Here is a 15,816-nt window from a genome sequence, read left to right as displayed (position 1 = left end):
CCTTGGCTAGTTGAGCTGGTTGTTTGCCTACTCATGTATGCTCCTTCTTTCATCATTCTTTTTTTCCACCTTATTTTACCTCAAAAGTATGTCTTTAAAAAGAAAATTAATGTCAAAGGCTTTCAGTAGATTGCAGCGAGGGAACTGCTCTGCTACAAAATCTGGACCCAGAAGCAGGTTGTCTGGGAACAGCTTAGCATCAGGTTCCCATGAATGTGCAGTTGTGTGACATGCGAGGGAGCGGCCCTCTTTCCAGCCACACCCCATTAAGCTTCTTTTGGTTATTAGTTTAATGAAACAGAGTTCTGCTTTTAATTTTCACTGTATGTGTATACCTGAAATTAATAATGGGAATAGAAATGTCCCACTCAATAAAGATCTAGTTTCAGCTATTTATTTATTTAACTTGAAGTATAGTTGCTGTACAACATTATATAAGTTACAGGTGTACAATATAGTGATTCACAATTTTTAAAGGTTATACTCCATTTAGAGTTATTATAAAATATTGGCTATATTCCCCGTGTTGTACAATATGTGCTTGTAGCTTATTTTATACCTAATAGTTTGGGCCTCTTACTCACCTACTCCTATATTACCCTCCCCCTTCCCTCTTCCCACTGGTAACCAGTAGTTTGTTCTCTGTATTTGTGAGTATGCCTCCTTTTTGTTTTATTCACTAGTTTGTCATATTTTTCAGATTCCACGTATAAGTGATATCATACAGTATTTGTCTTTCTCTGTCTTACTTGACTTAGCATAATGCCCTCCAAGTCCATCCATGTTACTGCAAATGGCAAAATTTCATTTTTTTTTGTGGCCGAACAGTATTCCATTGTATATATATATACTGTATCTTTATCCATTGATGGACACTTAGGTTGCTTCCATATCTTGGTAATTGTAAATAATGCTACTATGAACATTGGAGTGCATGTATCTTTTCGAATTAGTGTTTTTGGTTCTTTTGGATATAGACCCTGGAGTGGCATTGCTGGGTCATATGGTAGTTCTATGTTTAGATTTTTGAGAAACCTCCATACTGTTTTCCACAGTGGCTGTACCAATTTACATCCCAGCAACAGTGTACAAGGTTCCCAGACCCCAAATACCCCAAATTTATTTTTAAAAATTAGCATGTATAAATCTAGTTTATATTAGTTCATTGAGTAGCCTTTCCAAAAAACAACTGATTCATTGCACACATGAAACATGATAATTTTTGTACAGCACATGGGAGTAAGGTGGAGGTATTCTAGGGGTATTTATTTTGGGCTTGATGAAAAAAAAACATAGTTTTTTTTTTTAATATAAAATAAGTTTGATAAGCAAGTTAATATCCAGAGAATTAGAAAGATATTACATACTACATTCTTATACCACTTTCAAATAAAAGCTTTTCATGAGTTTTTATTCATTATCACAAACTTTTTATAATAGATGTTATGTTTGAAATGACTACATACAATTTCTAATCAGTAATTCTCATTTGGATTTCTTAAAATTCTAAGTAGCCACCCTTGATGTTCAGGCCAGGAGGTGATTAAAAATGTGACATTTATTAAAAGCATAACAATTTACAACTGGAAATAATTTTAAAAATATAAAACTCTTTTTTATTGATAAAGGTAATGTTGAAATTTGTCACTACACAAATGGATTTCAAATTCAATAATACTTTTTAAAACTTAAGTAAAATACTTTATATCCAGCTTTATTGATATACAACTAATATACAGTAAACTACACATATATGAAATGAACAGTTTGATGTGTTATATATATGTATATACCAATGAAGCCATCACTCCTATCAAGAAAATGAACATATCAATCACATACAAACCCTGTTCATATGCCTTTATACTCCATACCCGTCTTTCCTTCCACTATGTCCTCAGATTACCACTGATTTGTTTTCTGTCACTATAGATTAGTTTGCATTTTCTAGAATTTTCTATGTGAAATCATACTCTTTCACTGAGCATAATTATGGAGAAATGGCTAAATCATATGGTAGGTGTATGCTTAAACTGACAATTGGTTGTACCGTTTTACACTTCTACCAGCAGTGTATGAGAGTTCAAGTTCCTTCACACAGCCTACCTAATATTTGGTATGGTAAGTCTTTTCAATTGTAATTATTCTAATAGGTGTGTAATCTTTTTTCTTTGTAGTTTTAATTTGCATTTCCTCAATGGTATTGAGAATATTTTCTTGTATTTATTTGGCATTCATATATCTTCTTTGCTGAAGTTTCAGTTCAAATGCTGTGCTCATTTTTATTGGACTCTTGGTTTGCTTATTATCGAGGTATACGAGATCTATATATATTCTGGATATAAGTCATTTGCTGGGTATGTGTTTTGACAATATTGTCTCCCAGTCTGTGACTTGCCTTTTCGTTTTCTTTATAGTACTCATTGAATTTTTAGTTAAAAATCTTTTCATAAGGAAAGTGCCAGACCGAGACGTCTTCACTACAAAATAGAGTTAATAACGTATATAGAAGTAAAATATATGAAAACAAAGAAGCAAAGACTGAGGGAGGGGAAGAGGAAGAATTCTGTTGTAAAGGCCTTATGATATACATGAAATGGAATGATATTACTTGAAGCTATCCTGTCATAAATGTTCTAACAACACCAATTAAAAGGCAAATATTGTCCTGTTGGATTTTTTCAAAAGCTGACATTATGCTATATATAAAATATTCATTTTAAATAAAATATACAAATATGTTAAAAGTAAACGTTTGGAAAAAGAAATTCCAAGCTTACATAAATCAATAGAAAGCTGGAATGGTTATATTCTTATGAAAAATATAGATTTCAGAGCAAAGAATATTACACGGGATAAAGACAGTCATTTCTTGATAATAAAGGGGTTAATTCATACAAAATTCATAACAAATCTAAATATTTGTGCACATAATAACAGAGCTTTAAAATATATGAAGCAAAACCTGATACAACTGAAAAGTAAAATGGACAAATTCACAATTGCAATCAGATATTTCAACACTTGTCTTTCAATAATTGATGGAACGAGTAGACAACGTCACTAGGGATACAGAAGATTTGAACAACAATGTAAACAACTTGACATAATTGAGATTTATAGGACCCCCCTCCCCATAAAACAGCAAGAAATCTTTTCAAGTGAAAATGGAATATTTATGAAGATAGATAATTTTCTGGGCCATAATACAGGTCTCAATAAATTTTAAATAATTTAAATATGTTCTTTGAACAAAATGAAATTAAATTAGTAATCAACAACAGAGTGATATCTGGAAAATCCATAAATATTCAAAAACTAAATAACTTACCTCTAAATAACACATGGGTCAATGAAGAAATCACAAAAGAAATTAGCAAGTATGTCAAATTAGTTATACAGTAGAAACTAGCACACCACTGTAAAGCAATTATACTCCAATAAAGATGTTAAAAAAAAAAAAAAAGTATGTCAAATTGAATGAAAATACAGCATATCAAACTTTGTGTAGTGCAGCTTAAGCAGTGCTTAGAAAATTGTAAATATTTTATATTAATTATACACATATTAGAAAAGGTAAAAGGCTTCAAATCAATGACCTTAACTTTCACTTAAAAAAATATAAAAAAATGGAGGACCCAGGACCCAGCTCTGCATGTCAGTACACCAGCCCTATCCGTGGGACCCCCAGGACCCTACAGCCAGAGACTCTGGGACCTGGCTCCACCTACCAGTGGGCCGCACTAACCCTGGGACCAGCCTTACCCACTAGTGGGTAGGCACCAGCCCAGGATCCCCTGGCAGTCAAAGGTACAAACTTCCAGTTATAAGAAAAATAAGTACTAGGTATGTAATATAAAACATGATAAATATAATTAACACTATTCTGTGTTATATATGGAAAGTGTTAAGAGAGTAAATCCTAAGAGTTCTCATCACTAGAAAAGATTTTTTTTTCTATTTCATTAATTTTATATCTATATGAGATGATGGATTATTGTGATAATCATTTTATGATGTATGTAAGTCAAATTATTATCTGTACACCTTAAAATTATACAGTGCTATATGTCAATTAAATATCAGTACAACTGAAAAAAACCCAAAAGAGCAAATTAGATGCAACAAAAGTAGGAGAAATGACAAGTAATAATGATAGAAATATAAGTAATAATAAAGATAAGATATAAAATTAAACAATATAATTTTGAAGATAAGAGCAGATATAAAGCAAAACAATAAAGTCAATAAAACCAAAATATCAATCCTTAAGACAGTCAATTGAATTGATAAACCTCTAGTCAAATTGATCAGGAAAATAAAAAGTAGACTCAAATCACCAATATCAGGAAAAAGAGGAGATTCTACAGACTTTGAGAGGAAAATAAGAAATATTTATGGACAACTTTATGCTAATAAATATTAAAACTTATATGAAATTGTCAAATTCCTTAAAGACACAAACTACCGACTACCAAAATTTACCCAAGAAGAAAAAATAACCTCAGTAGCCCTAATTGAACTGTAGTTTAAAATCTTCTCCCAAAGAAAATGCCAGGCCCAGAGGTCTTCACTGCAGAATTCTACCAAACATTTAAAGAAGAAATAACATAAATTGTACTCTAATTCTTTTAGAAAATTGAAGAAGAGTGGATACTTTCAACTCATTTTTTTGGGACCACATTACCCTGATACCAAAAACAGATAAAGATATTTCAAGACATAAAAGCTGTACATCAATATCCCTCATGAATATAGAAGCAGAAATTCTAAACCAAATTTTAGCAGAGAGTCAAACAATGTATACAAAGAATAATATACATCATGACCAAGTGGGGTTTATCCAGCAAATGCAAGTTCAACATTTGAAAATCAACAGCATGTTAATATTATATTAATATATTAACAGAATAAGGAAAATTTTATGATTTTCTAAATAGATGCAGAAAAAGCATTTGACAAAGTTAAATGTTCATTTATGATGAAACCCCTTGAAATGCTAGGAGAAGAATAAAACTCCTTCCGTCTAATAACGGGCATTTATGAAAAACCTGGAGAATAAAATCTTCTAGCAGCAGCCTACAAACCTTTGCTGGCTTCAGAGCCAGATGTCTGGTTGGTAGAGAACTTCTTCAGTATTATACAGTAGGTTCCTGGACCATCGGAAGTGCCACCCAGCTTACGATGATCTCCAAGGAAATCAAAGTAAGACTGCTTACAGCTGGAGGTTATTGGCCATAGGTCTTGTCTTCTGCAGGGCTTACTTGGCTGCCCCAGTGCAGAGAGACTCAGCATCTCCAAGCCCCTGTGTAACCCTGTCAAGTCACACCCGTGGGTGTGGTCCATTACTGGGAAGCTTGACTCCTAGAATGCAGGCTCCTTGTAACTGAGGACATGCCTAAACCCTTATCCTTGCTCTCTCATGATGTCAAGCATGGCACCTTGACATAGCCTTTAACCTGTATTTACTTATTACATAATTATATTTGGTGCATTAAAAGTGAGAAGTTACTGTTAAAAGTGTTTTCTTTCCCACCAACACGACAGTCCCTCCTGACATCTCTTCTTCTGTTTACTAGGGCAATAGCCTTCTGGGAGGTTAGGGAGGAGTAAATAAGGAGTATCTTGGAAAGAGGTTGAAATTACCAATTCCTCACTGAAAATAAATTACGCTGTTGAAAGAAAACCCATAATTCCATCTCCCCTCCAGTCATTGTTCTTTGGTTACTACTAAGTTGTTTGTTTGAGTCTCACAATAAAATGTGTGTATTTTTTCCTCTAAACCGTTTAGAAACCCAGATGATCATGAAAATTTTTGTATGCTTGAGAAGCACCTCTTCCTATGATGATGTGTGTGTGAACTTTGGATAAACAACACTATGACTGTAAAACATTGTCAGATGACTTTGCAGATTGACTTGATTTTCACTTTTCATCTGGCTGTTTTTAGTACCACGAAGACTCTGCTTTTATTTGAGAATGAATTCCACTTAGTGACCCTTCAGCAAGCATGCTCTGACTTTTCATAATCACAGCCAAATATGTTTTTAGCTCATTATCTGCTACATTTTATTGTGCCACAGGCTACGTGAAGAGCCCATGCACTCTCAGTGACCTTCACATAGAACTGAGTTTAGAAAGGTGCACAGGTGGCATACAGTCAATGTAAAAAATATATATATATTTATACATTATATAAATATTATATATAAATATAACATTTATATAACACAAATATGTATATATTTATATATTATATAACACAACATAAATATGTATGTAATATTTATATATTTACATATGTTAATATTTATATGTAAATATATATATAAAATAGGTATTCACATACACACAAATATATGTAAAATGTATTTTTAATATGTTGAACTAATTAAAAATGGAAACTGGATTTTGTTTAAGAAACTTTCAATAAATAAATAATCTTCCTTTTTCTACCCCCAAACCTATTCTTGGGAGATCCTATTGTATGATTTTAGAAGAAAAGTATCTCCTAGAAATTTGAGCTTACATTTCACACACCACACACACAGACACACACACATCTCTTTATGTGGGATTAAAAATACAACCTCAGAAGTTTCCTATTTAAAAAAAAAATAACGATTCCCTAACTGACTACTATTGTTCATCCCCTCCAGGACTGACCTCCCAGGTTGAGAAAACAAAGCCTGGAAAGAAGTCCAAATAATCTACATTAAATTAAATCCTTACATACTTGAGGAAGCAGCTTGAGATGAGGGAACAAATTAACATATAACTTCATCTCCAGATGTGCCCTCTCTTGCATTTTTAAATCTACACAGGACCAGTTACCTAATTTTAAAAAGGCTGTTTCTATTAAGAGCTACTAAATTATATTTCTTGCAGCTTTTCTTAAATTTAAAGTTTGCATTTTAAAATAAGTAAGTTCAGTGATATTTAACACGGATCAGGCAATATTATAATTGGAGTCCTAATTAATGTTTTAAAAGTTGAGACCAAATATTCAACAGCAGCAGCAGTCACCAATAATTCTTGAGTCTGCAAATATGTCCCAAGCAATCTCCATGTTGCATTTCTCTTGGTCTGTGGAAACAAGTGGCAAAAGTAGTTGAAAGTAAATGAGCTGTTCTTTCAATTTAATTCAAGATGTTTTCAGTAGTCTAAATAAAGGACTTTAGAAACTGTTATTTTTTTCTTCTGATCTTTATAATGCCCCTTGAATTGAAAGCTAAGCTGGCACTTTAATTGTGGGCAGGCCAAAGCTGTGTATTCATAGACTGGAATGAATGCTAATTTGTCAGCCAGGCGAAATTATGCATGTCCTTCTATCTTCCAATTTCCCATGACTGTTCACAGTTGGAGGTTGCTTTTCTATCCCTGGTTTCACTGCCTTCTCTAGAAATCTTTGCAACTGAATCACTGAGGTGCTTCCTGTTAGCAAGAACTCAACCTCTCTTTTTCCCCCCCATCCTGAAGCTTCTGCCTTCTATGGAAATATCTGTGAATACTGTACATGAAGGACACTGTGGATACTTCCAAAATTAACTGTTTTGAAATTAAAATTTATTTCCAAAGGCAAATAAAAGAGGAAATAAACCATTTAGTAATCTACAATGAGCAATACTGCAGATCCTTGTTTGTTCTGGGAAAGGGTGAAGGGATCTTATTTGAAATTTATCATAACTTTATAACAAACGTGTTGAATTTTATTCTGAAAGAGAAGATTTTTAATAGGTTGCCATTTCTGTATATGGTTGGAGAAAAACTTTACCTTTGCAAAGCAAGAGTAAATAGTAAGTAAAATAGTAAAGACCAGTAATTGTTGAATGATATTCCAAGGAGCCCCAAGAGCCAGTGAATTAGATGAGAGAACCCCAAGCAATGGACTCACCCACAGTCAATCAGAGGAGCCCCACCTTGGACTGATTTATATCTTGAGACTTTTCTGTTGGATTCTTAAAGTAATCTAACTGCTGCTCTAAAAACAAAGTTTCGAAAACTGCTGAATTCAACATAAAGATTATACAAAAAGAATGGTTGATGCAAATAAATTAATGTGCAGGCAGTTCTGAGCCTTCCAGCAAAGATATCCAGCGTTTCTTGAAGATGAGGGTCCTGCTTTGTTTATTTTGTTGTTGCTGACTCTGCAGTGCAGTGACACCTCCAGAAATGCTTTTACCCTATGTATCAACTACGTGTATTGACCTTAGCCAATGTCTTTCTAGTAAAAAAGCTGTCAAGATTTCTAGCAAGGCCCCTTCACTGTTTGATCCTTCAGCAGCACCCCCATCACTGGATGGATTCAGAACATAGAAAGCAGCATGAAGCCCCAGGACTCAGGTCCCCAGGTTATGCCTGATTGGATAGGAATCACCCCCCGGAAACAGAGATCTCCTTCTCTAGTACTGTGATTTCTAGAAGCAATAATTGTTTAGAGATAGAAAACAAGGAAATCCAGAGTGAATAAATTTATGGGGATTTGTAGGGATCCACTATTGTGAGGACTTGAAGATTCTTTTGACCGAGGATGTGGTTATATATCAAATCAAAATGTAACTGCAATGACCATCTCTCTCTCTCTCTCTCTCTCTCTCCCTCCCTCTCTCTCCCTCTCTCTCTCTCTCTCTCTCTCCCCCCCTCTCCCCGCCCCCCCCTCTCTCCCTCTCTCCCTCCCTCCCTCGCTTACTCCCACTCTCGCTCTGTCTCTCATGCACATTTTGCCAGAGCCTTGAAGATTTTACCTCTGTTACCCAGATTTTCAGTTTTGGCTCTCAAGGAGTTAATTTATTAGTTAGGTACTGCTCTTGCATTTTGGATTTAATATCATCAGGGGATGAAAGATTTTGGATGTACAAAACACAGAGACCTGACCAAAATAAGAAATATAACTTTATTTTCCTACTCACACATTTTTTAACTATGTATTAAGTATCATGTACAGTATTAATTTAAAAATAAAACATTCAGACTGTAGTAATATAAAAAGAAAATTTCATACAGCCCCTGATCTTGTATGTTCCTTGGATGGTACAGGGGTTGGCAAACTATGGGCCAGATTTGGTCCACAGCACGTTATATAGCTTATCAGCTAAGATTGGTTTCTGCATTTCTAAATGTTTGAAAAAAAATAAAAGAAAAATCGTATTTCATTACACATGAAAAGTATATGAAATTCAAATTTAGCACTTATAAATAAAGTTTTATTGGAACATTTGGGTATTGCCTATATGTCTGCCCTCAAACTATAATGAAAGTTGGTTAGTTGCAACCAAGACCATATGGCTTGCAAAGCCTAAAATATTTACTGCTAGTCCTTTACAGAAAACAGCTGCCAAGCCCTGGAATAACGGACACCTTTATTTATAGCTGACTCTCCATCTTAATTTGGCATCATTCACTATTTTCTCTGTTGGCTCTTCCTCTAACTTCTTGATACGATTATCAATTATCTTTCTCCTTAGACATGATTTCCCTGAGTTCGCCCATGTTAACTCTTTTGGTTCTGTCATTTAAAGAAAAGTGTGAGGAAAAAGAGGGAAAGAATACCAGGTTCCCTGTACTTTTGGGGGACATAGAATCAGAGCTGAGATTTCAAGGTATACCCAGATTTAGACACTCTCCGTCAGATTTGGGCTATCCTAACATTTTCTGTTTTTCCCTTCTTTGGAAAAAGTGAAACATTTTCTCTCCTGTTTTGTAACCCATGCCTAATAGCTTGTCAGTTGGTCTATAGTTTTGTTTGTTTCAGAGAAGTCCAAAGTTACACCTTGCAGGATATTTAGAGAAGACAGTAACAATCTAGCAGTCATTTAGGAGGTCCCTTAGGGTGCGTAGTGATCCATTATTTTTGTTTCTTTGTGGTTTAAGATACAGTTTTGCCAACAACAAGAATTTACTGTATAGCACAGGGAACTATATTCAGTATCTTATAATAAACTATAATGGAAAAGAATTGGAGAAAAAAGAAATATATATACACACACACATATATGTATAATCGAATCACTTTGCTATACACCTGAAACGAACACAATATTGTAAATCAACTATACTTCAATTTAAAAAAATTAAAAAGATACAGTGTTGCCATTTGATATAGGACTGCTTACTAACCTACCATTTTCTAGCAGGTATTTTAGTGTATGATAAAAGTAATGCTTGATTAAAATGAATCTTGTTTCCTAGAGAAATCAGCATGGCACAGTATTTTTGCTATTTGTAAACTCCCTTTGAAACTATCTATAGCACAGTAAAACTAGGAATAAGAAGCACTATGGACACACTGTACAGCATCTTCCTGAGGTGTTTCATCCACAGGAACAGCTTCGGAGCTGTGAAAGCACTTCTTTAAGTGCTTTGAATTTAAATTTGTGCAATGTGTTAATTATTACTCTATTTATAGAATGTTTCTTGGCTCACATACATTTTGAAGAAAAAGATAAACTCATTGTATGGTATTTTTAAATGTATTGCATCCTGAATAAATGTTAGATAGTGGATCAATTTTTATAGCACAACTAGCTATTTTAAAGCACAACTAATAGCTATTGTTTTTCTTAAATGTGTTAATATCCCTAAACTTTATAAATGTATCTTTCACTACTATTTAAAGGATTGTAGTAAAAAAAGAAACAAAAACCCAAAGTCCAGTGCAAATAAGATATTTGTGATGGCGAAGGATTAATTACCAAAGTGCTTTATAGCAGCCTCCAGTACTGACATTACATTCCATGTTTATTTGTTTCTTGTCTGTCTTCCTCATTTAATATGTCTCATTAGTGGGAGCTTCAGCCTATTCACCGTGTTCCCATCACCTAGAGTCATGCTTGATACATAGTAGGTGCCCAATAAATATTTATTGAATGAGGGAACTGTCAGGCATCAGTCTGCAAAATTAACATACAATGGATGATATGAATTCTCTGCAGAAATTACTTTAAATGTCTTCATAATTCCAAGTTGAAAAAAAGACAAGAAAATCAAAGCCCATTTTGACAGTAAGAGGAAGCTGTAGCTTTATTGGTGATAGTAACAATCGAACTTACACAGAAGTCAGGAAAAGGGAGTATACAGGTAAGAATTTGTCAATGTTTTATTTGCCTTCAGGGGAGAGATGCTCTGAACACAGGACTTGAGTAAATAGAGCACACCCCCCTTACCAGTAGACTTGGACTTGATTGACCAGTCTCCATGATGTCTCTACAAATACATAAATCATATTCTATTTAACTATATATGAGTTTGGTAAGAGTTTCCTTAAACTGACCACCTTTGAGCATGGTGCTTTGATTGTTGCCATTTTGCTTAACTGTGACATCTTGCCAGAGGCTAATCAGCTTTCTCAGGTTAGAGTTCTATTTTGCTACTGTCTAATCTTCCAGAGGACAGAGATCCGTACAGTATCAGAGTTTAGTATGTTATTGATATTATCTTAGTAAGATTAAGGTAGGTTATGCTGGGGTAACTAAAAAACAAAAACTACAAAACTATGCCAAACACTCTTCTTTCATTATTGCATTATCTCAGACTTGGGTTTTTCTCTGTAGGAAGGCTTTTAGATAAGAATTCAATTTTTTATACATATAGTGTTCTATACTACTATTTCTTCTTCAGTGAACTTCTAATTTTTATCTTTCAAGGTCTGTCCACTTCTTATATTTTCAAATTTATAGGCATAAAGATACTCATAATATTCCTTTACTAGTAGCCTTCAATGTAGGAAGTATAGCTAATACTCCCCATTCTTTCCATGTACTGCTAATTTGTCCTTTTGTTCTTAACCAGTGGCTAGATATTTATCAATTTTATTGATATTTTTAAAGAACCAACTTTTGTTTTCATAAATTTTTCTCTTTCTGCTTTATATTTTATTGACTTAACATTATCCTTATTACTTATTTTCTTCTACTTGGTTTGTGTTTAATTTTCTCTACATTTTTTAGTTTAAGTGGAAGCTAAGATCATTTATTTGACACATTTTTTCTTTTCTAGTATAAACACTTAATATTATGAATTTCCCTAGAAGTACTGTTCTTGATGTGAGCAAAAAATGTTGGTGTTACCATTTTGATACCATTCAAAATATTTTCTAATTTTCATTGTGATACCCTTTTTGACTTGAGGGTTATTTAGTAGTCTATTTTAAAATGCCTAAATGTACTGCTATATTGTGTGTGTGTGTGTGTATATATATATATAAATATATATAAATATATAATAATGAAAATATATCCTTTTATTAATCTTAACATACTCATTAATTTCAATAAAGTTTAACTTTATTGTGGCCAGATAGCATCATATGTATGATTTTGATCCCTTTAAATTTATTCAGATTTTCTTTATGGAGCAAAATATATTCTATCTTGGTCAGCATTCTCTGTGAACTTGAAAAACATGACATGTAGGTTTTATTGTTCTTGTTAGAAAGTTCTATATGTCAGTTAGACCAAGTTGGTTGAGAGTGTATTTAAGTCTTCTACATCCTTACTGAATTTTTTGTCTATTTTCTATATCATTTTATCCATTACTGAAAGAAAAAAGTTGAAATCAGCATGCTCTCCAGCTCTAACTGTACTTTTGTCTATCTCTCTTTCGGTTTTTGTTTCATGCATTCTTAACATCTGTTATTAGGTGCAGACATATTTAGGGTTGTTATGTCTTCTCAATTTATTCGTCTATCATTATGAGATGACACCCCTTTCTTTGGTAATATTGCTTATCTCTGGTAATATTTCTTATTCCTAAGCTTTTTTGAATTAACTTTTGCATGGTGTGTATTTCTGCATCCTTTTACTTTTAACGTATTTGTATCTGTATACTTATATGGGTTTCATGCAGACTACATATAGTATCCAATCTGACAATATCTTTTTTTATTAATTATTATCGAGTATAGTTGATTTACAATGTTGTGTTAGTTTCTGCTGTACAGCAAAGTTAATCAGTTATACATATACATATAACCACTCTTTTTAGATTTTTTTCCCATGTAGGTCATTACAGAGTATTAAGTTCCCTGTGCTATACAGTAGGTTCTTGTTAGTTATCTATTTCATATATAATAGTGTGTATATGTCAATCCAAATCTCCCAATTTATCCCTCCCCCCTTTTCCCCTTGATAACCGTAAGTTTATTTTCTACACCTGTAACTCTATTTCTGTTTTGTAAATAATTTGTACCCTTTTTTTAGATTCCACATATAAGTGATATCATATGATATTGTCTTTCTCTGACTTACTTCACTCAGTACGACAATCTCTAGGTCCGTCCATGTTGCTGCAAATGGCATTATTTCATTCTTTTTTTATGGCTGAGTAATATTCGATTGTGTATATGTACCACATCTTCTTTATCCATTCATCCGTCAATGGACATTTACATTGCTTCCATGTCCTGGCTATTGTAAACAGTGCTTCAGTGAACATTGGGGTGCATGTATCTTTTCAAATTATGGTTTTCTCTGGATATATGCCCAGGAGTGGGATTGCTGGGTCATATTGTACCTCTATTTTTAGTTTTTTAAGGAACCTCCATACTGTTCTCCATAGTGCTTGTATCAATTTACATTCCCACCAACAGTGCAAGAATATAGTTGACTTACAACTATAAATTTGCCCTTTTCTCCACTCCCTCTCCAGCATGTATTGTTTGTAGATTTTTTGATGATGGCCATTCTGGCCGGTGTAAGGTGGTACCTCATTGTAGTTTTGATTTGCATTTCTCTAACAATTAAGTGATGTTGAGCATCTTTTCATATGCTTTTGGCCATCTGTATGTCTTCTTCGGAGAAATGTCTATTTAGATCTTCTACCCATTTTTTGATTGGGTCATTTGTTTTTTGATATTGAGCTGCACGAGCTGTTTGTATATTTTGGAGATTAATCGCTTGTCGGCTGCTTCGTTTGCAAACATTTTCTCCCATTTTGTGGGTTGTCTTTTTGTTTTGTTTATGGTTTCCTTTGCTGTGCAAAAGGGTTTAAGTGTAATTAGGTCCTATTTATTGATTTTTGTTTTTATTTTCATTACTCTAGGAGGTGGATCAAAAAAGATACTGCTGGAGTTTATGTCAGAGAGTGTTCTGCCTATATTTTCCTCTAAGAGTTTTATAGTATCTGGTCTTACATTTAGGTCTTTAATCCATTTTGAGTTTATTTTTGTGTATGGTATTAGAGAATGTTCTAATTTCATTCTTTTATATGTGGCTGCCCAGTTTTCCCAGCACCACTTATTGAAGAGACCGTATTTTCTCCATTGTATATTCTTGCCTCCTTTGACAGTATCTATCTTTTAATTGAAGGATTTAGATCACTCAAATCTAATGTGATTATTCATATGTTTAATTTTAAATCTACCATATTACTAAATATTTCATTTGTTCTTTGGTTACTTTTTTCTCCACTTCTTTTGCATCAATCATTATTTTATGATTACATTTTCTTCCACTATTGGCTTATTAGCATATGTTGTTTTATGTTTTAGTTTTCTCTATTAGGTTTGCAATATACAAACTTATCACTGTCATTATCTCTTTAACTTATCACTTCAACTAGCAAGCATTGTATCACTTCCATCTAGTATAAAAAACTTATATTTCTATTCTCCCTGCCTTGATGCTAACATAGTCATACATTTTAGTTCTACATATGATAGAAACCCCACAACACACTGTTATTATTTTTGCCTTAAACAGCTAGTCATCTGGCACTACTCACTCCTTTGAAAAGATTCAAGTTCCCATCTGGTATCTCCTTCCTTCTGCCTGTGGAGAGTCTGATGACAACAAAGTTACTCAGCAATTTTTTTTTTTTCTTTCCTAAAAAGTCTTTATTTTGCCTTCATTTGTGAATTAATATTTTCATTGGGTATACAATTGAGGGTTGACAGATTTTTTTTTCTTTCAGTGATATGAAGATGCCATTTCTTGTTTTCTGATTTGCATGGTTTCTGAAAATAAGTCTCTTATCATCATCTCTTTGGTCTTCTGTATGTAATGCTTCCTTCTCTGGCTGTTTTTTTGTTTTTGTTTTTGTTTTTTTTTTTTAAAAACCTTGGTTTCTTTTTATTTATTTATTTATTATTTATTTTTATTTTTTTGGCTGTGTTGGGTCTTCGTTTCTGTGCGAGGGCTTTCTCTAGTTGCGGCAAGCGGGGGCCACTCTTCATCACGGTGCGCGGGCCTCTCACTATCGTGGCCTCTCCTGTTGCGGAGCACAGGCTCCAGACGCACAGGCTCAGTAGTTGTGGCTCACGGGCCCAGCCGCTCCACGGCATGTGGGATCCTCCCAGACCAGGGCTCGAACCCGTGTCCCCTGCACTAGCAGGCAGACTCTCAACCACTGCGCCACCAGGGAAGCCCTGGCTGTTTTTAAGATTTTCTTTTTGTCACCATTTTTAGAATGTCTTTATTGTTTTATATAGTACTTTATATGTTTTCTTCTTGGAGTTTTTTGAACTTCTTGGATCTTAGGGTTTATATATTTCATCACTTTTGATTATTTTTTCAGTCCTTTTATTCTGTCTCCTCATACCTTTCCCTCTCTCTTTCTCCATGATTCTGGGGTTCCAATTATATATGTTAGATAGTTTGATATTGTTCAACCAGTTGCTGATATTGTTTATTTTTTTCAGTGTATCTCTCTCTGAACTTTATTTTGAATAGCTTCTGTTGCTATGTGTTCAAGTTCTCTGAACTTTTGCAGTGGTTCATATGCTGTTAATCCTATTCAACTAAGTATTTTCATTTTATATATTATATTTTTCATTGCTAGTAGTTCTGTTGTTTTCTTTTTTACGTCTTCTGTTTCTCTCAT

Source organism: Eschrichtius robustus, chromosome 9 (genome assembly GCF_028021215.1).
Source record: "Eschrichtius robustus isolate mEscRob2 chromosome 9, mEscRob2.pri, whole genome shotgun sequence".
Lineage (NCBI taxonomy): Eukaryota > Metazoa > Chordata > Mammalia > Artiodactyla > Eschrichtiidae > Eschrichtius > Eschrichtius robustus.
This window is presented reverse-complemented; position numbering follows the sequence as displayed.